General features: G+C 43.1%; 1 protein-coding gene across 2 annotated transcripts in view; it reads left to right on the top strand.

The window, feature by feature from the left end:
* Positions 1-25,039, top strand: part of LOC113141149 (RNA binding protein fox-1 homolog 3-like) — a 346,664-nt gene that overhangs the window by 286,924 nt on the left and 34,701 nt on the right. The window lies entirely within an intron of this gene.

The raw sequence follows: 25,039 nt of genomic DNA, 5'->3' as shown, positions 1-25,039 counted from the left end.
GTCCCACAGTAGGGAATGGAGAGAGGAGGTGGAGATGAGGGCTGCAGCCCTGGGGAGTCCTAGGCTCAACTGAGAGCACTTGCTCCATCTTCCCACCTTATTCTGCGCTGCCAAAGTGCTAAAAGTAAGCAGTAAAGATGCTTTAGTCATCACTACCGCTCCCTCGCAAGTTCTGCCCTCATTGATTTGTTTTTTAGATCTGATTAGACTGAACAGTAGACATATTTGCAACATGCTGTTATGGTGTGCTTGGCATTTTCTAACATGGGTTTGTTATAATAACTGCAAGCATATAAGTTACTACACAGTCATATGCTTGCACATTAACAAACAAAACAATCCATATTAAGCCTATGTGAATTATCAGGTTTATGAAAAATGTTGATGGCTATAAGCTGCTGTATGTGGATAGTAAGAATAATCCGATGTTGTTTCGCCTTGTCGTTTATTTTTTTTTTCTTTATGCTTGCATTTCATAAAAGTTTCACTTGGCTGGCTTTGAGAAATCAGACACCATCACAAAGGCTGTAGGAGCACTGAGATTAGACTGAGGAAGCCAGGGCAGTGTGAGAGATGGAGCTGTGTTGAGGGTCTGCCAGGGTAGGAGTGGAGAGCTGTAGAGCGAGAGCGAACAAAGCTAAGATCAGTAAGATCAGTGCAGGGCTTCAGCCCCGGGTGCGGCCCTGCCTCCTCGAACTCCCTGCCTTCACAGAGCTGCTGATCGGACAGGCGGGGCTTAGCCTTGACGAGCTGTCAGGCAGCAGTCAGGGCATCCATGGGAGGCTGTGTGAGAGCAGCAGCACGTGGCTGCAAAGGGAAGAAAACAGCAAGGAAAGAGAGGATGGAAGGAAAGAGTGGCGGGGAGGCAGGCAGAAAAACCCCATACCTAGTGTTTCTAAAGCCCAGCTCATACATTGCTAATGCTTGGAGTAATATGGGTCTCATTCATAATGGATAAACCCTTGGCCCCTGCTTGCAAAGTATATCATGCGCACTGTAAAGAGGTTAAAGATTGGGTTGTGTTTGCTGGAAATGTGGCAACCACTTCTGGCCCAAGCATTAGCTTATGCCACTGTTGTGTGTGTGTGAATCTGGGATACAGGGAGGGGCGACTGCTCAACAGGACTGGAGGTTCTGGTATACAGTCTGAGGTAACCTAGTTGAAGACATCTCAACTCAGCCACTGTACTTTGAGAATTGAATCAGTTCTAGACTGTAATGGTCTGTTTTTAGCTTGGATTTTTGTTTTATGTTACCTAACGACTGCCGTAACATTAGTGTAAATGGGCCAGCATCGTGTAAAGGGTGAGTACGCCTTTTATGTCGCAATGCCCTGATGGAAGCATCACAGGGTTTGCATTGTGTTGTGTGGCAGGCAGGAGGTGTGTGTGGTTGTCAGCAGCACATGCCACAGATCAGTCAGTGTTTCTGGGTGGTACTCTGCTTCCCACCATCTGCTACCTCACCATAAAAAAGAGGAATCCCAGAGGTGGCTTTTAACTTCAACATAATCGACAGTTGAGAACACATGCAATTAAAAATACAGTAGATCCAATTTAGGAAAAGTTTAACCATTGTATTGTTGGAGCTCTCAGCATCACAGCAATGAACTGTTGTTGTGTAAAGCTGGGCTAAACATGGCGCGGTGCAGAGGAGGTGAACCGCTTTTGAAGATAGAGCATTGGTTAAACACTTATTCTTATTCTCGATTTTTTTTTTTTTTCTGTCTCTCTCTTTTTTTTTTTTTACCTTGGTGACTGTGCACATAAATCAGCACTCCTGTTCGGCCCCATTACTGAGCACTTCCTCTGCCACCATCCAGCCTCCTTTGCTTCGCTGCCTAAACAATGCATGAACCTCTCAAAGGGCAAAATGCTGTACCACTTAGCAAATGAATATTTTATAGTGTGTAAAACTATGTACAGCCTGCCTTTTGACTAGCCCCTTTTTTGCTCCTCCACACCGTCATGCTGTTTAAGGCCCGTGAATGCATTGATACTGATTACTACAGTGTCAAAGATCATCCAAGTCTTCCGCCAAATAACATCTGCCACTTCTTTAAGTAGCATTTCAATTGGTTATTTTGATAAGGCAAAGTGCTTTGATGCATTCAATGTGTTGTAATTTCATTTCATGTAATCACATCATGCCTTTGAAGCCCATTGTCAGATTACACAGCACAGTGGAATCCAAATGGGAGGCAAGACTGTAAAGAGTCCAATAAAAGCTGAGAGAACTTATGAGAATAATGTATCACAGAATTGTGGTTGTGACTTAATTTATGCCCACAGGCCCACCCGCCAATGTTCTGTGGTCCCATAATTCTGAAGCAATCTTCCAGAAGCCTCCTTAATGTTCTGCACTTCAGTCAGGGATCACTGAGCATTCTCCTTAGGTCAATGGTCTTTGGGTTAATGATCTGATTATGGCGCCATGGCTTTCAGTATCAGATGTCTACTTGCAAGGGATTGAGACATAACATGATCCCTCATCTGTTTCACACCTCTGTTTTGTTGCTTTCTTCTATCCACCAATCTCACACACCTTGCAAGCACTCTTTTACTCATGTCACGTGCTTGTGTGTGCATGGAATTCATGAAGAAACTTTCTGCCTTTCTACAACTTACCCACATACCTCACCTCTTTGGCCTCCATTTCCGCCTTTCCTCTCTTTCCCCATTCCATCTCTTCAAATTCCCCCTTTTCTCTGTTTTTTTCTACCCATCTCTTTCTTTCAATTTCTCCCTCTCTCTTCCTCTCTCTCTGCTGATCGATATTTGGGGCTGAATTGGCTGAAAGGGGAAAAGAGGCCTGTAAAATTGAGGAGACAGGCTGTTGGAGAGCAGCCAACCTATCTCCCTGGCTTGTTTATGCTTCAGGAATGATTCCCAATACCAGATAACCTGCAGAAACGTCAGCATGTGTCTGTCTTGAGGGATGGCCATGGATCCGCCGATTTCTAATTATCGGCCAGCCGACCACTTATTTATTGTTATTAAAAATGTTAATTGCATTCCAAATAAGGCTGCTTTTCATGTTTGTTTTATGCAGTATAAAGAAATAGTTTTTATATATGAAAAGTAAGATAGAGGAGGTTGTTCAGGTCAGTTGCTGGAGCGTTCAGTCTGGTCTCTGCACTGTGGCGTTCTGTATCTACGTGTGTATGCGTGTGTGTGTGTGTGTGTGTGTGTGTGTGTGTGTGTGTGCATGCACAAAGGAGGCCCTTAGGGAGTTTGTCTTTCTCTACTTGTGTTTGTCAGGGGATTTTTTGAGGCAAACACACACTTCATCACTTTGACATTGATTAAAAATACATGGCCCTATTCTCAGGGACAGTCAGTGCACAAATCAGCACAGCGTTCAGTTCAGCACTCACTATCCAAAGCTCTCCGGCCCTTGCTCCTCCAGTCTTAGCATCCTGGCCCATACTAGTTTAATTGCAGTGCTGCTCTGGGCAGTGCAATGGCAGCTCATAGGGCTGCGGGCACACATCCATCCGTCACCATGCTCCGCCATGGTCCATCACCGTGCACACACACTCCATCCAATCAAGTTTCAGGCAATGCTCACTGCGGTCATCATTGTAACAGCAGTCAGAGAAACATGCCTGTTATGATCAACCTTTTCTTAGCGCCCTCTCATCGAGCAGTTTTACTGAGACAGACAGCTACACGTTTGCAGTTAGTTTTTCTCTGACACTTTGTTGGTTTAGTGCTTTGTTGCTTTGTCCCTCTCTCTGTCCCTACCTTTTCTTTGTTCCCTCCTCTCCTCTCTTCATTCAGTCCCTGAGTGCCTCTCTTGTTTCCTTTGGCTCATCTGTTAAGTGGGAGATAAACCTCAGTTAGCTTGTGTGGAAGTCTCTTCAGTGGGGACAATGTTATCTGAGATGCAGCCGTAGTCGGAGAAGCACAGAAGGTATATGCTTCAGTGTGTGTGTGTGTAAATGTGTGGGTTCATACTTGCATGCATACAAACAGGCATACACGCTCAGGTGTGTGGTGCCTTCGCGGTTTGTTCACTGTTGTGGTTCTGCTTCCAAATGCACCCACTTCCTCCCCCAGCTAATGCAGTTCTTTCCACTCATTCCAAGGCAACAAACTCTTGCAGCGCCTGGTGTGGTCATCCATGCCTAATGGGCTTACGTTGGGGCCTCTTTTCAAGCTTTGCCAGCAGAATTGTTGCACGTTCAGTTGGTGTGGGGGCCATTTTGCTGGGTTGGCTGGTCGTAACCAGACAGGGCAATTAGAGGGTATATGGAGGGGTATCACAATCACTTCTCCCCCTCCCCTCCTCACACCATTGGGGTAGTAGTGCTGCTGATCGATGGCTGGGCCTAGAGGGGGAGTGGGGTTGCTGATTAGGGGAAGGATCAGTTAGTGAGTCCTGAAGAAGCCACAGACATTTCTTCTCCATGTTCATTTTCCTTTGTCATTCTCACTTCACTATCTCTCTCAGATGTTCTTCTGACAGCAGATTGTGTGTTCCTATATATATTTATATATATATATATATATATGTGCATTCGCTACCTTTACCCTGACATCAGTGTGACATGGCACTTAATGAACTCTGCCATGTGAAACAAGCACCCTTGGTTAATTACTTTGCCAAAGCCCTGGCCTTTCTGAAGCAGTTCATTCCCACTTGGGCAGGAACTGGTCCCGTATGTTCATGTGTGTGAGTGCACAAGCTCCCCATTATTACTTTAATTCCCTGAAGTTGAATCAGATTCATGCTCTTCCCTCTAAAAACAAGTGTTTTGTTGTCGCCTTTGCACAAATGCAGCAGGCAGAGGCTAGAGGCGAAGTGCCAACAAAGAGCCAAAGATACAGTAAAGCTGGAGGCTATTCTGGGAGTGGAGGGCTGCAGTGGTACACCTTCTGAATAAGCTTGCCTCCCTGGCTTCATTCATACGTCGATTAGCATTGAGGCTGCTGTGTAAAATTGTATTTGAATGGAACTGACAAGCACTTTGTCAACAGTTGCAAAAGTCCTTTTTCCAGTCTATCTATTTAAAAGAGTTTGGTGAAGTGGTCCTTGAAATGTTGCATTTTTAGTGGAGACATGTTTATTTAAATCTGCTCAGTATTTTACAAAAATACTTTGTTTTTTTTTTTATCTATATGCATTTTAGGAGGAGAACGCTTTTTCCTACTTTCTCAGTTTTTTACACTTCAATTTTATTCTGCAGCGACAATGATAACAGTGCAAATAAATGTCTGTGAGATGTTGGACATTCCCAAGAGATCTGCTGAAAAACAGGCGGAGGAATAAAATATTTAATAGCATCTATACATACTATAGAGTGTACTATGCAGTCAAACTCATAAGTCACAGAAGTAAGCAAATCCCACATTTTCATGTAGCTGCACAACTACTGCCCACCAGTAATGTGAATTCATGAAAACCAAGTAAACAATGGCCAACTAAATTTTGTAGGTATTCAGGCAGCTTGTCAACATTAACACAAAGCCTTTTTAAGCCTTACTAACAAAGCTAGGTAAACTACTTTTATTGCTAATTGCCTTCTACGCTATATATATATATAAAAAAAAGGTGTCTTTGCAAGTGTAAGCTTAATGTTTAAGACCACAAATGGATTTGGAATAATCTGCAGTAGGAATGAAGGCAGGTCTTTCATTTGCCTCCCTCGTTTTTTGGTTTCTCTCTGCTTATATGGACCAAGAAAATCAATGGCTATATCATACATTAAAAAAAAAAGAAGAAAGGAGTCCAAAGAGACAGCCCAATTTGTATACATAGACACTCTAAATATGCCTACCAAGAAAACAGGAAAGTCCTTTAATAATGAAGAGTCCATATGTTGAATTCATAATTGCTTATTTCATGTATAAAGTAATATAGAGGTCAAATTGTCACTGTTCTAAGACAGTTTCTTGTCCATTCAGCATACCATAATTTGCAAATGCACTTTTTGAACAAGGGGATTTTAGTTTCTTATGGCTTTGATATTCTTGCCCTTCCAGCTTGGCGAGCAACGAAAACAAATGTTGACAAACTGTAACGTACCAACAGACCTTGTAGTGATGCTTTTTGTCACAAGGATCTTTCATATTCTGCCTCAGAATGATAGTTCCCTGTCTCTTGTTTCAGATGTTTTAGTGGGGCTACCCTGTCTTTATCTCTGAATTACAGGTTGGACCTCTAAATACAGTTTATAGTTTGTTGTCATCTGCTTGCCGAGATTTCTGAGAAGTGGCAATTTTCAGCTGAAATCAAAAAGAAGTATCGATTGCACCGACAGAGAGTTCAACTCCCAGAATGAAGTATGGATGTGATTTGAAGGCTCAGAACTGAACTAAGGCACTTTGATCAGGAAATCTGAGGAGGCAACAATTGTGACATGGTTGTCTTCACTGTAGATGAAAGGAGAGTAGAGGTAGTTTTCCCCCCTCTGTCTGTCTCCATTGTGCATTTTACAGTAAACAGTCTCTGACAGAGCCTCCATCTCTCTTTGAGATGCAAGTGATCCAGGATTCAATCAAACTTGAATTTTGAAAAAAGTGTTTTTTAATTAGTTCATTGTTCTCCACTGCTCAGTTGCGATTAAATTTCATAGATGCAGACAGCAGCTTTCATGTTCGGAAGTTTCATGTGATGGATTCCTTTTGAATATGCCTTCTTTATTGCTCATAAACTTTACAATGGAGTCCACTGCGTGCCAGCCAAAAGTTAGCAGACCCCTCCATCTCCCGAGATGTTCTATTCGTCATGGCTGATTATACAGCATGAACTGCCAAAGTAGAGTGAGGGCTGGCTTTACCTCTGTCATTACCATAGTATGGATATACACTGCATCTGCTCTCTTTCAAACTTCTAGGCTGGTAGCAGGCAGGAGAGACTTTGGCTGCTGGGCACTGCTGTACAGGGCGTCAACCGCCTTCATTAATGATGCAGGAGACACTACCTCTTCTCTTGCCAAGACAGACAGGGAGAGGAGAATGGTCCCTGAACTGAGCAGCCCTATGGGTTAGTCTTTAACATCCCTCCCACCCCCACCCTCTACATGTCCAATATTCCCTGCCTGCCTGCAAACTCCGTCCAACTCCCTGTCTACCTCATCCTGTCCGTCTCCAACCGCAGCCAGGTTGAAACTGAGCCGGTCCCAGAGCAGCAAATGGGGAAGGAGGTAAGGGGTAAGGGGAAGAAGGTAGAGTGACAGATAGTGGTTAAGGATGCTGACCGGAGCCTCAACCGCATTTTACCAGCCAGAGAGATAAGCGACATCCTGCTGAATTGGTGCTTGAGAGAGGAGTTGGTTTTTTTAGCTCTTCCTTTCTGCACTGCCATTCATCTCTTTTTTTCACGCATCATAGCCCTACTTCTGCAGGATCAACATTGTGCATGTGTGGTTATATTCTCCTAATGTACTTTGTCCACCAGCTTGACTCAAGGTGCAGATGGAAATTTACAAGAGCTTAATCCAGAAAAAGGTGCCATTTTTTGATTAAAGCACAAAAAAGTTGCATGCATTTTGTACCATAACTGCCCTCTGGCCTTCTTTTATCAAAGCAGCTGAATGTACCAATTTGCAGCTCTGCCATCATTAGATAACGTGTTATTCAGAGGATGTCATGTATTTATATCTTATCCAACCATATGTAACACAGAGCCCAGCAGTGAATACCTGTAAGGCTGTCTGGCTGCTCTAGACTACCTGAATTTGTAGCATTCATGTTTCTTTGGAAACTGATAATGCAGCTATTTTTTCTGCTTTCACAAACTGAACTACAGTCCCACCTGAACTTTCAAGTCTCTCCTGCTCTGATATTGAACATTTAAAGGACTGTGTGGTTTGTGAAAATGTAAGCAGAGACCAATTCAAACTTTCAGCTGCTGTGAGGCCACTTTGTGGTGGATGTAAGGGAAGAGCTGTGGTGCATCCCACCGCCATTAACATAATTATTTGGCTTAAAATGATAGCCCACTTTAGCCCAGTTTTGTTGGAGTCAGCACAAACTACAGTGGTGTGTAAGATGCATACCAACATGATTGAAAGGTGTACTGTCCTTAGGAGATGGTGTCATGCCACGCAAACTATCCTTCTTTCTCTTCATTTTTTCCCCACCCAAGCAAAGAAGCATTTCCATTTTAAGATTGCTTCCCAAGCCCCTTTGTGAATAGAATCGAATTAGGCTGAAAAGCACCAATTGATTCTTTCGGAGCACAATAGTTTTCATCATTTAAGCCAATCCCACCAGGTTTCCCTTTTCTTGAAGTACCTATTGAATCCGGTCCAAGAAGTCATTGTGGCCATTTTATTGTTTCAGAATGGGTAAATGGGTGAATGGGTTCTGGGCTCAGGAAACATAGCTCAGTGGGGGCAGATGTGAGATGTAGATGGGCTTGAGGGGGAAGGGAGGTTATGTCAAGAGTTCAGCCTTTACATGTTTCAGGTCTAAGGTATGCATTACATCGCTTTAACACACCCTTGCTCTTGTCACAGAGTCTACCTAGGACCCAAGGGCCCCTTTTAATGGCAGTGCTGAGGACTAGATTGCAGCTCATTATAAGTGCTAATTTGCTACGAGGACAGTGCACCAGAAAGCACAGGTTCAGGCTCAAAGCAAAGCTGGCTGAGAGGCAGGCAATTCTTTTTCATGCACGGCACATTTTTGATGGAGAAATAAAGAGAAGGGAAGTTATCCTGGAGGTGGTTGATAAATGAGCACCCACAATCCAACTCTTTGCAACCACCCACACCTAGACCACCCTATCCCCACCCACTCTCCAGTTCTGATTACCCTTTGAGGGCACTGTAATGTAGCCTTCATGGTCATAATCTCAGTGCATACAAAGCAGAGTGAAACAGGGCAAGAGGACCCACACCAACCTCACTCACACCCCAACAGTGATGAAAAGCAGAGCAGGTGAGGAGTTCAAATCTGCGTCTGGGTTTTAATCAACTTTCCTGCAGACATGCAGTAATGTAAAACAGAAGATGAGAGGCCAATCCTGTTTCTGACACTACAACAAGCCCTGTCTGGCCACCACCTCTCCAAATTTCCCCACCATTCTAGCTGCATTATCACAGACTAAGTGAGGATAGGGAGGTAAGGGGGAAACACTTTTCAAACCCCACTAAGCACCTGCTGACATTGGCTGCCAAATTTACAGACGCTTGGAGGAGAGGCCCCAGCAGAAAGCCTCTGGACCAGACTCTGGCTTTGTCTCTCTCTGCTTTGATGAGGTACCTGTGCTGACGGACAAAGGGAACAGGGGCACTCTGGGTAGTCAACAAAGGGTTTTAGCTGGACGTGTCTGCAGGAATTGCTGCAAGTGATGTTAAGCCAGCGACACATGGATGAGATCCATGTGTCGCTGTCGCACCGACACTGGTGTTGTATATCAGTAAAACACTCCAGTTCTCATCTGGAGGTTTGCCAGTCTAATGAGCTGGAAGCTAGAAGGGTTTTTTTTTTTTTTTTTTGAAATTTTACTTTACTGTTATTTCCCTCCTCTCGTCAGCGGTGCACTTAAAGAGGAAAAAAAAAATCCTGCTCTTCAGGGCTTTGCGTTTAAACCAGATATGAGAAAGGGACTTTGTTGCATTAAAATCTGTGAAATGTGGATCATTGTGAAATGTCACCAACAGTCACGGTCACGTCCCCCACCTGCTTATGAGCACAGACCTGAAATTCATCCTTTTTCCAAAGGCAACTTCCTCTGGCTGCAACTGAGAAAATTAGACCATTAACTGTAAGAAAAGGAGTTTTGTGTGTGTGCATGTATGTGTGAAAATAGCCCGCTCCTGTGTGTGTGTTTATGTGAGATGTTTTATTAAAAGGTGTTCCTCTATTGTGTTTTAAAATGGAGCTTGCTTGACCTCCACCACATGACCGAATGCTGTTGAAATATTTACCATCCGCAAAAATTGTCAGTTTGCCCAACGCCCCCGATCAGTCAACTGGCCTGTGTGACCCTCGATTACTTCCACCCCCTGCCTCCCTGTCAGGCCTACATGATCAGGCCCTGGTGGCTGCTTTTGTCCTTTTCCCTCTGTAATGTAGTATTTCATGCTTTCTTGCCTGATCTGCTCGATCAGCAGTATTCCCTCCGTCCCTCCACCCCCCCCCCCCCCCCCCCCACCCCCCCATTCACCCTGTCCATTTCCCCTCTCTATTGGTTTGACATACACGGCAGAAAGCAGAGAACTTGCTTTTTCACTGAGGTGGATTCAGTGGAAGTTTAGATCATGATGCGCTTATTGACTTTCTTTTGCCTCTCGTCCGTGAAGCTTGTCTTAGAATAATGGGGAATAAAGAGAAATGTCAGAATGGTGAGGAAATATAATACCCGATTCTCCCGTTCTTATCCCACTTTATTAAATTAATTCCTCATATTGTCTCAGAGCTTGTCGCAGCACTGATGGAACATAACAATTACCTCAATGTTGATGAATACTGTCACAAAGTAATTATAAAATAGTGTTATTCTTCAAAAAATGTTGAATTAAAGTTTTACTCAAACAGTCAAGAGTAGAAGTTAATATGTAACATGAGGTTCCTGAATGAGATCAGATATAATCCTTCTGCTCTTTCCCTCCATCGTTGGATAAACAGAGACAATCTCCAAGCTCTCTTTATTTATATCCTTAAGACCAAACCCAAACCTTGACTGTATATTTTTCTTTTGAAGATCCCTTCCATGGATTAAGGTACTCCTAATTGACTCAATTATCCCGTCCAGTCAAAGTTTGAAAAGTAAAGTGTGGGTTGTGAGGACTTTTTTTGGCATTAAGTCGTCATTGAGGGGGCACGCAGGCCCAGTGTATTTACTGCCAGAGCCCGTGTTTATCCGACCTGATGCCTCTAATGCAGGTATCAATCTCCACAATGCGTTCTCCCTCCAATATGGGTCGTGTCATCTCTGATTAGTGGAGTCTCCTGATGAAATTGTCCAAAACTCCACCGATCAATCAGGCTTGCCGGGGGATTGATTTTCTTTCATCTTTCTCGTCTTCTCTTTCTTTTCCTGCCCCTCTCGATTCCAAGGCCTCTGATGTTTCTCAATGTAAGACGAATGTCGCGCAGAGGGTAAAAGAGCTGCTTGCTTTGACCCACACCTACAAAACAGAGCAGTTTTTTTTTTTTACTTGCCTTTTTGCCCTTCCTACTCTGGTCCAGATGCTCTCTCTCTCTCTCTCTCTCTCTCTCTCTCTCCCTCTCTCTCTCTCTCTCTCTCTCTCTCTCTCTCTCTGTCTACATTAGCTCCCATCATGGTCTGTTGAAAAATATTTGTTCATATTGTACCTGAGTCCATTCATGTCTTTTCTTTCTCTAGCTATGATATGCACTGTCGGAGCAGTGTAGTAAAAAGGCTACACGCCAGGCATGCAGGCGGGTCTGCTCCTAGTTTCCCTCTGTAGCTCCGGACGGCACAGCTCGACGGATCAACACCTCCCCTGCCCCCCATTTATATGGGCCTCACGACTTTCCCCATAATGAAATATTCACAGGTCACTGGTTCCCTGAGAAATGATGGGGGTCAGTCAATTGCTTTTCAGCGAGTAATTTTCTCCCCCTTCAGACGGCCCTGCTTGTCGTGTTGACAGTCATTAGCGCAGGAGGAAGGCTGGATCGAAGCGCAAGTGTGACACTTGTCAGACAGTAGCAGTCTTTAGCTCCTCTGTCTCTCTTTTATTTCCCACCACCTTTTCTACTTCTATTTTATCTAGCTTTAACACTCCTTTTTTGTACATTCTGATGTGTTTCAGCTCGAAGTCAGTTGGATAAATCTCTTTGTTTCATATTTCTTCAGGCCCATCGTTTTAAATCAGGGTAGGTCCATCCAGAACATTTCCTTCGTGCTAGTATGTAAAAAGTAGTTTGTTACGGGTCTTGCAAATGTCTCTTTTTTGTAATGATTCACTTTAAAACAAGGCCATCAAAAGCCAATCAAAAGAGACACTTCAGATTTGGTGATTGGTGATTAGACCTCTGGAAATCCCAGGAAAAGTTTAGCCAAGGCTCTTTTTTCTTTATGACTCGGCCTGACCTTTAAAGATATTACCGTTTGACATGATGAATGGGGCACAGAGGAGACAGAGACTTTTCCTATTAACCAGCTGTGGTGGAAGGAGATCACACTGTTTCCTTGTCCCCCTCCCACCACCACCACCACCACCTCCTCCTCTCTGTCCTTAAAGGGGAAAGAGGGAGAGTCATGTCAAGTGGTGACACAGTGTTAAAAATGATGCTTGGGGTGGGAGGGGTACTCTTGAGTGGGTGCCTTTGCTGGATAGGCACCACAGATGGCTACCCTGACCCTGAGGAAAAGTCCAATTAGCTAACAGTAATGGCTGGGCCTGGTGCCTTGTGTCTGCAGGCAGCTACAGTGCTGACCCTTAGGCCTCACGTTTCCTCTATCTGCTGCAATGTGATTGAGAGCTGCAGAGCAACCATGGCAATCTGTTTCCATTGTGTCAGCTGCCACATAGTAGCACTGTATTCTGAGCCTCAGCACACACACACACACACGCACACACACACACAATGTACTCAGGTTACACCAATACATCCAGCTGATTCTGGCCTTTAAATAACCACTGGATGTCACCAGACAGGCTTGTCTGATATGATGCAGGCTTGTTGCATTTGGAACAAAACTTGCATTCAATTAAATAAAAGAGGACCCGGATCATTAACTCTGCCGAGGAAGGTTTACAGTCCAAACTGGTGGTCATTCTGGTTGTTAGCCTAAAGGTTGAAGCACCACCACCAATGAAATTTGGTGAAAGTTGAGACATGGGCAAAAACTTAAGTGATTTATTGGTTTAGATTCAGGAATTGTAAAGGCTCTTTTTTTTTTTTACCTTGGCCAAAAAGTAAACATTTTATGTATTACTACATTAATCTGAATGAAAAGCAAATGGCAAATAAATAATTTTGGTGTTGCCATATTGTAATGTGCCCTAAACAGCTTTGTATATATACAGTATCACTAAGGGAATATTAGTCTTACAGTCCTAAAATACTATAATAGTTGTATTTGTTTGTATTGCTCATTGTCAATACGGAATATGCTAAAAAAAAAAAACAAAGTTAATTTAGGGGGGTTAGTTACTTTAGTGTGACAGGTTTCAAACCTCCCGAAAAATGTTCTATTTTTCTTCTCTGGGTTTAATATCAGAGAACAGCCATTAACAGACATGGTTCAAAAGACCACTCCATCTTTTTGATTGAATGAGTGGTTTAAAAAAAACATTTATAAATCCTGTCATTCCACCTTTTACAACAAGTGTTATATACTGAAACATGCACAGACCAAGTCATACACAGCCATTTATTACTCGTCCGTCATCGGGGTGAGACAAGGACAGTGAGACCGACATGAAAGGAGCAGGATCACAGCATTAGCAGCTCACAGACGAACACAGAAAGAAAACATCTGGATTTGGCTGAGAGGTGACAAATTACAAACAACACATTTCCCACTCATCAGAATAACACACTGTCCACTTTCACTTCATTTCCCTCTCTTCGGTCGCACATCATGTCATTTTTTTACATTATCACACTGTTACCGCTCATGCTGCTGCAGAATTGCATACAAGCCCTTTTTTTTTTTATCTCTTTGACAGCATTATTTCCTTTTGTAGCCAGCTCGTTTTCTTGTTTTCAGCATTCTTAAAAGTCCCAAATCCTTGATTAGGTGCCCGAGTAAAAAAGAATGGAGCTGCCTTTTCTTCCATAACGTAAATCAATGTTTGTAATCTGCTAGTTTTAGAAAACTCCTCATACTCGATCCTCAACTGTAGTAATTTCCCTCTGAATAAAAACATGACAGCTTTATTTATTTATTTGTTTGCTTGCTTGTTTATTCATTCATTACTTTTTTAAAAATTCAATGCATGTTTGCTGAGTATGCAACCTCTTTTTCAGGCATCGCCCTGCAGTGCTCTCACACAGCCGTGCGCATTAACTCTCAGTGCAGTCTCGGTTTTCTGCTGATGGCTACCAAGCAGCTCAGTTAGGGGATAAGTGCTTTGCTGAAGGGCACGTGTGTTGGAGATGGTAACTTAGAGGAAAGTTAATTTACCTGCCAACATTTTACGCTTGCAGCCACTGTGAGGAATTATGTTCCGCAGAAGAAATTTGTCCAAATTTCAGGTTTCTGTTACCACTGATAACAAATGTATCCCTCTTGGTGAATACTACACTTTAAGTATTATGCTGTTAATGAAAGGTGTGTGAATGAGGCAGCGTATGAGGCACCCGGAAATACAAATCATTGTGATGTGTTTTCTGGCCCCTGTTTTAAGGATCGTAGCTCTGGCTAGTGTTGTTCTTTATGCCTTTTATCATCAACAAATCAGATGAAAAGAGCAAAGCCAGCAATATGTTAGTCCACTCCTTAATGCTTCCCCTACTCTGTCTGTGGCACTCAGCCCCAGGCCTGTTGGTTCCATCTGAAGATGTAAATCTTAAAAAAAAAAAAAAGTACCTCACAAATATATAGTTTAATTTTTCTAAAAGGTTCAGTGATTTTCTAAATCACTTAGACACTGTAGGTGTGAGCAGAACCGGAGGTAATAATGCATTTGTTGGGGACTATTTTTATTGGTGGATTAATACATTTTGTGCTCTAGTGAATATTTCCATCAGCGGGTATGGTGTATGTGGGATTGAGTCAAAGTAAAATACAGAGTGTGTGTTCATGGCAAGGAGCAAACATGTCAGCCAGTGCAGTGTGACAATATGTATTAGCAGGATCAATTCATTGTTAGTTTAAGGCTTTTCATGGGATTTGCTGACAGTGAGAGAAATGTAGACTATCACTAGCCTCATCCTCTAGCAGTGACAATGCTGCTTGTTATTACACACTCACCCTTATTCTGATTTTTTTTTTTTTTTTTTTTTAATGCAGAGTGAGAGCTGCTCTGCCGTTCACACCGAAATGTCATCCTCCTCATAATGTGCCGTGCAGTTTGGCCTCTTTGACTGTTCGGAGGGAAGAAAGCGCAGCTGGAAGCCCCGTTATTACAATGTTTGTAGTTAAAACGAGTGGTGATTAATTAGGAAAGATAGATCTTATCTTCTGCCTCTCTATTTCTGCATCTCCTTTTTTTCCCCCCCTCCACTAGGGGGTTGGTGGGCTGGGGGGGTGGGGGGTGGGGGGGTGGGAGGGGGGCAGGGGGCAGATGTTTATAAAGAGTAGATATTTCAGTGCGCCAAAGTCAGATATACAGCCTCGATCAGAGAGCAGAGCTGTTTCAAAGATGGTTTGATCTTGTTTAGATTTTGATAAACATGACCAGAATGCGAGCAGTCTTTCATATTACAGTATATCTATTTGTGTGTGTGTGTGTGTGTGTGTGTGTGTGTGTGAGTGTGCATTGATGTAAACATGGGGGCTGCTGTGTATCACTATTACAGCTTCTGTCAACATGTAAACATTGCATGGCATCAATCTTTCACTCTGCGCAAGTGGACAGAGCTATTATGTTAAAAGCCCATTTGCCCGACATATTCTTGCCATAGATGGCCTCTTGCAGTGGGAGGAGCCTCATTCAGTGAGTATTGATAGCCTCATTGATTGATTGATGGTCCCTGATGATTTATTGATTCATCTCAGTTCCAAATAAGCCACGAGTACTTTCCTGCCCCGAGGAAAACAACTGCACTCTCACACAATCCCTGTAATGAGAATTCACAGACTTATTTTGAGCCACACAGCATCACATTCGTTCCCTCTTCAAATGTGATTTTTTTTTTTTTTTTTTGCTTTTTTTTTGAAGGGGGGGGGGTTGTACATGATGTTGTGCAGTGAGATTTACAGAAAAATTCACTCATAGCACTTCACCCAATCACTGTACAAAGTCAGCCGGCTCCTTCCGAGGTTTTAGGAAGAGTTTCGGGGCGTCCTTAGGTAGTTAAAAGTGCATTGACTGTGGATGGGCTAGTGGGATGTGTAGATTAATGCAGTGGAAAGCCATCCCTCAAAGTGCTTAGAATAATTAGAGTCAGGCTTCCAACAGAATGGGCATGTCACTGGAGGAAATTGTATTTTTATTTACTGTGTCAGGTCTCCCTTGGCCTCCCTCTCGCTCTGTCTCTGCCTCTCTCCATTTGTACGCTAGCGGAGCTCAGTATTCAGGAGCTGGGTGTTTCTCAAAGTGTCTTAAAGGTGCTGTCAACGCACCGTGATGCATCTCTCGGATTTGTATCTCTGCATGTTGCCACGTGTGGGCACAAACCATTTGTATTCTGCACAGGCATTGGTATTCAGGAGAGAATCCAAGTTCTTTAGGTGTGCATATTCACATATGTATCAGAGCTCACAGCTGTGTATGTAAATCTCTTCTATTAGAGTGTATTAGTGTTTTAAATGTGCGTGTTTTTCTTTATGATTGTGTGCAGTAGTGTAAAGTAACTGAGTACATTTACACAAATACTGGGTTTAAGTACCATTTATTTATGTACTGCACTCAAGTGTTTAGATTTTATACTTCCTTAAACTTCTAATCCACTACACTTCAATGAGATATAGTTTCTTATGATTTACTTACTATTATTTTACTTAGTATTGCTTGTCATTTTTCATGTATCATGCTGCAGTTGCAAGTTACTGTTTAGATTAGGGGTGAATCAAAGTTTATTTTCCACCACACAGGGAACCCTATGTCCAGGACTATACACTTATACCATCCATTATACAGTATTTTTAACAATGTTTTGCTTGGCTTATAAAATGTGATGCATTGTTTTAGATTTAATTACCCAACAGTAGATAAAGAAGCTAAATAATCACCACCTTGAACAGATACTACATTAAATGATGCTTACATAACATTGCCTTAGTAATAGAAATGAAGTAACACCACTCAAAGCGGCCACTTTCTACAAAATGAGTACTTTTATATATAATACATTTTCCTGATAAAGCAAGCCTTGTGTACATAATTTGAGTATTTTATTACGTTGTATTATTCCCACTTTTACTTTAAGAAAAAGATCCAGAGACTTTCTCCACCCATGCTTGTATGGATGGATAGTGTGTGTGTGTGCGTGTGTGCGTGTGTGTGTTTGTGTGTATATGTGGCTGCACATTGGCTTGCACCCCAAAGTGTGAAGGCATTTCCCATCTCAGTGCATTGGACGTTGGTGGACAGCGAGGCGAGCCATTGATAAATTGATCACAGTGAAATTGTGGAGTAGTGAGACATGCTCTAAATCCCACACACACACGCACACACACACACACACACACACACACCACAGTCTCTGACATCAATTATTGTGAATTGTGTGGTTGACAGAGTGTAGACCAGGTGCCAGCTCTCAATCCAATTAAAGAGATTTAATTGGAGAAAATAAATGGAGTGTGTCCACAAAGTGCTGGCTTACCCACATTTAACAGATTTTTTTACCTTTTTGAAAAGTTAGGTTTTGTTTATGAAGGACCGATTGAATCTAATAAAGCCTCAAGGCTGTTGCTTTTCCCAGACTGCCTTGCTCCACAGGTCAGTAATGCAAACAATCCAATTTCTCCCGTTTGAGAGCTGTACTGGCATGTAGAAATGGGATTATTATCTAAAATGGGCCCAGCAGGTGTTTCTGTGATACAGTGTAATTTTAGGAGGGTGATAGCATTTCGCATGGCCCAGACCTAAATTCCCAGAGATGCTTTTAAAAAGAACATCTAACAAATAAGTTGGCAAATCTGCCACACCAGCCCGTTAGCATTATTACCACAGAACAGGCTTCATAACGGGGCTGTTTCCTGAACTTATTTCTTGTGCATCAGTGAGTTGTTCATCTGCAGTTGTCTGTGCAGTTGTATGCAACGGCAGCCATCACAGTTTGAGTTTGTTGAGCTAAATAGGCATGTCTGAAGAGGTCAGGTAGTGCTCACGTAGGTCCACACCTACCTTTTTTCTATCAAGATTTGTCCCTGGGGATAAGAGAGAGCGGCTCATTCCTGTCCCCCTCCATCCACCCGCCACCCCACATTCAACTCCTCACAAGGGACAGACATGCATAATGCAGGATTGTTATCTGTCTGCTGCTAACCCCCACCAACACACACACACACAACACCCCAACACACACACACACACACCCCACCCACACACACACAATGAAACAGTCTGACTGCACATCAATGATTCACCAGACAGCAACCCCTCCCCACCTCCCCGTCCCTTCCGTTGAGGGAATCATGGAGCCGACAGGGACTCCACAAGCATGCAACTTCGTATAATTGGAAGGAAAAAATGGTGAGTGAGGGAAATGCTGTATCAGGGATCTTGCGAGTGCGGCATAGGTGTTCAAACAGCCATTCAGCAGTGTCAACCAGCAGATGGGCGACTGGGTGCGTATGTTGGCCCACTCGTTAGGCATCGGAAGACACATCATGTAGAGGACGTGTGAAGAGACATGATGCCAAGGGTTTTAAGACGCAGAAACACTTCAGAATTTGAATTTATCTCTGTGAAGAAGAGAGATTTTAACTGTCTGAAATGCAGCAGTACAGGGACTGGAGACAGTTGCCTCTAAAAAAAAAAAAAAAAAAAAAAAGAAAAAATCCCTCCCAGCATCCTGCTGCGAGCATCTCCATTTCCCCAGGTTGCCCCTTCCTCTTTATCCTCCAAGTTCTCTTTCTTTCTTTCTCACCGCACTAACCTTTTTCTTTCTTAAACATCACAGGAGCAAATCAGCAGACAAGCGATTGAACAAGTTTTCTCAAGCTTTCAAGAATTACCACCATTTCATCATGGATAATCACAGTTAATAACCCTTCTCATTAAGGAGACGAGAATCACGGGTCATTAATATTGTTAATATCTTCTCCCTTTCCTTCTCTTCTATCTCTCTTATTCCCCCTCTCTGCGTGCCAGAGGGAGCGGAAACAAAAGGATGACTAAAAAAGAGCTTAGCACGACAGTGATTAACCGATTGGGGTAGATGGACTGTGATGAATCAAAGTTATCTCTCAAATCTTAATAACTGGAATTAGCCCCTGATTAGATGAGCTTTGGCTACAGCAGGGAGTAGTCGGCATTTTCACTTCAAAGAATCCCACCCATGTAAACCTGTCCCTCTTTCCACTGCAGAGCAAAGACAAAAAAAAAAAAAAAAGATTCAGTGATGCAAAAGGGCCAGTGGAAAGAACGAACGATAAATTACAAAGAGTCATAAGAAAGGGAGAAGCAGCGATAGCACAAAACTGCATTACACCCTTGCTCCTCCTACAATTTGGCTATTGTTGTAGCTTTTTTTTGCATTTGTCTGTTTTTCTCAGTTTTCCACCTTTTCTAACATGCTCGGGGTCCAGTGGGAGGTGTCAGAATCTCTGTGACAGGGTCATAACAAGAGTGGCACTCTCGTTCATTTGCATATGTTTGCATTGTCACAGCGGTCAAGGAATGTCATGTCGAGATTCCTGCATGCTTAAGTAATGACATTTTGTCCCCACGAGGAACTCTGGCCCCGGTATTATAACCCTCACATGTGAAAAAAGACTGAATTAACATGACCATCAGCTGATTCTAAAACAAATGTTGGCATTTTTATCCCCTGAAGAATTTCAAGGGGCTCATTTGTAGTCTGAAGAGCTGTCCACTGGAATGATGACACTGTGGAATTGATTCACAGGTTTATATGACCAGAATGACAGAACATCCCACTGTTCAGTTATCAATTTTCATTTTGTTCAGGTCTTCATCTTCATGATCAATAGCAATCTCAAGGGAGTTGTTGAGTTTGGGAGGATTTTTAATAGAATATATGTCAATATCATTTTGTTCTGACAACTTTAGAACAACAAAAATCCGTGAGGAAAAGTAGTAGGAAAAGCTCTTTTTGTGTGTTTTTGAAGGGGTCAGAGCAGCGCAGTGTCTGTTCTCATTAATGAAAGAATCCAAACACCAAACTGGATGCATCGCACAAGTTAATCCAAATTTTGACACCCAGTCTGGAGTAATTAGTCCCAGATGTAAATATCTGTTATGCAACAAAAGAGGCAACAGCACTGAAACAGACAATTATCTCCTCTTATGGCGTTGGCAAAATGCTATGAGTCTAACCATGTGTAACTGATGGCTTTTTCACAGGGCCTCTAGGCTTATTTGGATGTGTTCTTGTTTATTTATTTATTTATCTGCATTTCTACTGCGCAGCGCCTGAGCCCAGACAGAGCTGCGGCTGAGACAGACAGGTTCATTACATGTCACAGGAGTTCAAAGTGATCCTCTGTCTACTCTGTTTATTAAGTGGCGCTCCAACGTCTCTGAGGTATAGTAACACTTGCAGTCGCAGCGCTAAGAGCAGTCCCATCTTGGTATGAGGCTCGGTGTGCAGCGCCTCCGCTGCAATGTAATGAAGAAATCAGCAAGGGATTGGAGAAAATGAACTCTCTTTCTAATACCTCCATCCAAGGCTGTGGAGCAAATAAGTGCTCCCAATAACGAGGAAAAATCACGTTAGAGGGGATGAAACATATGTGACATGTGAAAACGATTAAGCCTCTCGGAAAAGAGTGGCAGAAACATGCACAAAATCTAAATTGACTTGGACGTGGAGCGAAGAAACAGAGTGTTTATTTTCATGAATTGATTTTTCCACAAATGAGGTGGAAAAATGGAAAGATGGGAGTTTGCAAGGGAGGAAATGTGAGACAAAACAATAACCCTCTCCCCAGCCTATTTGAAATCATAAACGTACTGTGGTGGTGAGGAAGATCGAGTTTTAGTTGAGGTGGGGGTGTGCTGTGAATCTGCATTAAATTGGGCTGCTTCTCCATATCTCCATGGTCTCTCACTCCCGGCATTGTGCTGTAATTGGTTGACTAGGGGGAGGGCAAAAGTGGTTGCACCAAATATGTGCCTCATCATGAGATGATGTTTTGTTGTTGTTATTTACCTCTTTTGAGTTTCTCTTTTCCGGATCACCTTGGATTCACTGGGTGGCATGTGGTGGTAATTAACACATGCCGCAGCCTCTGGTGAGTGTTAACAGAGAGAGTTGGAGTAAGATCATGTGGCTCGCCTAATTAAAATGGACCCAGCTAGACAGCATTTATTTATGCGCCTTCAAGACAAAATGAATGCCAGTTGCCTGTGGAAATCATCTTAGGCCATGTTTTCGCCTGCCTGCCTGGCTGTCTGTGTGCAAGGCTACAATTAACCGAGCATCAGCAACAGAGCTAGGGACAACAAGAGGCTTTCATGCAGCTGGCTGAAAACCACTCAGTGTTTCGTTTGTGTTGCATCAACTGATTGCTGTTCGTTGGCCTCTGCTGAGCTGCCTTACACTTTTCACTATAAACTCTGCTCGGGTTTGTGCTGTGACGGCTCAGCGGGATTTGTCACAAGTTTGCCACTGTCACTGTCTGACAGTCATTAAAACCAAATGAGCATTGTACTAGCAGGGAACACTCAGTGTATGGTGCTTTGGAAGAGACCAGAACAATTTTTAAGACAAGAAGAACCACAAGATTCACTTAAAAATTGTTAGGTCATCTGTATTCTGACAAAGCAAGATGCTTGTGTACATTTTCCAAGAAGGAATGAGACAGCAATATGTTGTATTAAGGTTAGGCTTCTCGAGCTGTTCATAAATCTGTTTAAATTACAGTGTTTAGAAGCAGGATGAATATTTCTTGGTCAGACTATTGGTGTCATACAGTAGGAACCATGAAAAGTTGGAAGGCCTTTGCTGAGAAATGATGCAAGGTGTGTATGTGTGAGATGAAGCCATAAAGCTGCCCACTCCATCATAGCTCCTATCGCTAAGATTGATCAGCACGATCCCATTTGAGTGATTTCCCTCCGGATTCAATGCAGCGTAATTAGTCCCCTGCTCTATTTTGCCTTCATGGTGCTCTTTGACCCTCCATAGCACTTATGAGTCAGTGCAGCACTCTACCGATATGAGTTCCTCCTAACAGCTCCTATATTTGCACAGCCCATCTCCTCTTGGCCTCTCAACACTGTCCCTCCCAGAGCTGCTAAAGTGGATCATGGCTCGCTGGCCAGCAGCCAAGTCGTTGTACCTGCAGAGGTAGAACACAGCCTTGACCATCTACACAGGGGTTAGCACCAGTGAAAGGCTCTGTCTCTCTCTGAGTACTGGAACTTTCTCTCAGACTGCCAGCCTCAGCAGTGGGCATTGCCACGAGGCCTTGCTGACCTCTTTGGCTCCTGATGCTGACTGTAAAAACAAAAACTCTACTCCAAGAGTGATCTCCTTAAGTAAGGGTTTCCAATCCAATTTTACACAAGGAGAGTGCTTAAGATTAGAGATAGTGTTTTTTATTGCTCTTCAGTAATAGGAGTAGAAGGGGTGAAAGGAGAGATAGAGGGAAAGAGGGAAAGTGGAATAGAAAGGATGGGAGATCAATAAAGGCTGCTGACTCTGGTTGCCTTTATTCTTTGCTGCCATGCCGCAAAGGGACCTGCTCTTTTCCCATAAACCGGCCTCCATGTAGAGAAAGACTCGCTGGGATCACAATATAACAACAACTCATAGCACTTATTCACAGTAATAATGATCAGCAATCTTCTTCAGTAGAGTGAGACACTGACTGGTTCGTCATGGAGCACTTAGGTGCCATGGATTATCTGGATTATCTTGACAACGACGAATCAGCCCCAGCAAAAAGGACGCGTGGTTGCACTGGGACAAGTACAACTCCCCTAATTTGCATGGACCTTTTTTCTTCTCCCAGTTCATTTCCAGTTGAATAACTCGTTTGTCACATACATCAGAGAAAGGCGAAGATCATACGAGAGCCAGTGTTACTTTGTGTTTCACTAATGAGGCCTGTACTCTCCGCCTCCTTGCTTTTGCCTTGCTGCCCTTTGAAATAGCAGCGGCATGGTGCTACAACACTTTTAGTAGTTTTCTTTCTCCGATACCAAGCTCCGGGCTGTTATCCTGTTTGTGTGTCACTTGGCTCTGTCTCAGTCCTCTGCACTTGTGTAAGGCTTATGTAGCAACAGACCTGACACAGATACATTGGGCTGTGTGCCCTGTGTGTGTAACAATTCAGATTCTGACCCGAGCGCAGAGGGGCACTCAAAGCCAGATGATGACTTAACAAGTTTAGCAGAACATGTCATAACTAATGCAGAACTGAGGCATGAAAAGGAAACAGCACTGAACAGTGAGGAAAGTAAATAAATCATAGATTTATCTAAACCAAGCAACTGTCAAACACAGTCAAACAAGAAACTAAAGCCTTACCTCTCTTCCAGCAGAACAATATCAGAGAGAACAAAGCACCAAAATATCATGTAAGAGTGTCACAAAGTATTGTTGGTTTTTATCTCCAGATTTTCACTTTTATTTTTAGCATTTGCTAATGTTGTAGGTTCGGCTGCGAACACGTCTGTGCACACATTGATCAGAAACTCAAAAGTAGCAACATGTTGGTAGGGGATACAGGTTGGTGTGCTGCTACCAGTGAAGATATGTGATCCAGAAAGTCCTGTTTAAGTATTAAGGTTTGTCACACACCTAAACCCGGAACGGCTGTGTATGAAATAACATTTTGCACTGAAAATCACCGCTGCACAGGCCTTTTTGCTGCACAACCCTGCATTGTTTTCCTGGACTCCTCTGCACTGCAGCCTTTAGTGTGCAAAAAACTACAGAGCAGTATGTGTTTATTTCGACAGCCTAAGGTGCCACAGTATCCCAGATTAGCTCAGAGTAACCTGGACAGCACCCTGAGGATTCTCAAAATTTAGTGTAAGGACTTATTTTGAAATTTGAAAGTAGGATTTGATGTTTTTATGATGATGTTTCTGTTCTCATAACCTGTGCATTATATAAATACACTCCTCAGCAAACCCTTAACATCACTGATCTGGACCATAGGCAGCGGTCTTGACAGGGACTGTAAGACTTAACTGAAGCTTTGATCTCCTTAATGACATGAACAGTGTTTGACATGCAGTCAAACACAGCACCTTCTTGTTTCGAGGCTGCTGAGCTTTCTGTCTCTGCTGGACTGTGGTGTACCAATGTGTTGATGGTTTGCACGGGCTTGTTAAAAAGAGAACACAGGATGTGGTAGTACCTTCAGCTGTCATACCAGAAGGTGCATCCTTTTTTTTAAGGTAACAAACCCCATTCTCCTTTTAAAATGGGTGCTTAGAAGTTGAAAATTGCCAACATCAAGAGCTTCCTTGAATTAGGATGCCCCGCACTGCAAGTGTGTTATATAATGCCATGACTGGAGGGAAAGGAAAAGTAGAGCACAGGGGTAGAGATTAAAAAAAGTTTCTGCATAAAAAGAGGGGGGAGAAGAGATGAGCATGAAAGGGAAAGGGGAGCAGGGATTGAGGGAGAGACAGAGGCGATAGAAACACAGTATAATGAAAAAGAGGAGGAGGATTAGGTCAGGCAGGAGTGAGTGTCCACTCCTACAGCACTTGCAGCCTTAGGGCCCAGCAGGGCTGCAAGAGGCTGGTCAATCCTTCTCCCCTCTCAAGGCATCTCTCTGTATTCATTTAGATAATGGAGCATTTCCTTAATTGGCAGAGCACAGTTTAGGCCGAGGTTTGTTTGCCAACACGTCAGAGTAGAATTATTTCCACTACATTTACAGCATAGTGTTACTCAGCTCTCTCATTAAAACCACAGCCTCCTCCTGCCCAGAGAGTGTTCTGTGCAAAGCAACAGAAGGAGGCCAAACACCACAGCAGCAAAAAGAATAAAATACATTTATCTCCTATCTTACCATCCCCAGCCAGCTTGTAAAGGAAGAGACAGAAATGTCTCTATCTGTTTACTGTTATTGTTTTTCTCCAATCATAAACCCTTACTTCTGGCTGCTATTGTGTGCTTTTTCCTCCTTCTCTCTTATCGAAAGAGTTATGCATTGGGCTCGCATGATCTGTATCTTTAAATTTGGTTGAGGGTATTTGCAGGGGGTGTTATTGGATTTCAGTGTTATTGTCTCACCTTTTCCCTTGTTTTTAATGTTGGGATGGATATCCGCTCCAGCAGCACCGATCTCACTGTTCTGCTCATTAGTCTGAATTCACAGAGCCTAGTGCTACGCAACA

This window comes from Mastacembelus armatus, chromosome 8, assembly GCF_900324485.2.
Source record: "Mastacembelus armatus chromosome 8, fMasArm1.2, whole genome shotgun sequence".
NCBI classification, from domain to species: domain Eukaryota; kingdom Metazoa; phylum Chordata; class Actinopteri; order Synbranchiformes; family Mastacembelidae; genus Mastacembelus; species Mastacembelus armatus.
This window is presented reverse-complemented; position numbering and strand designations above follow the sequence as displayed.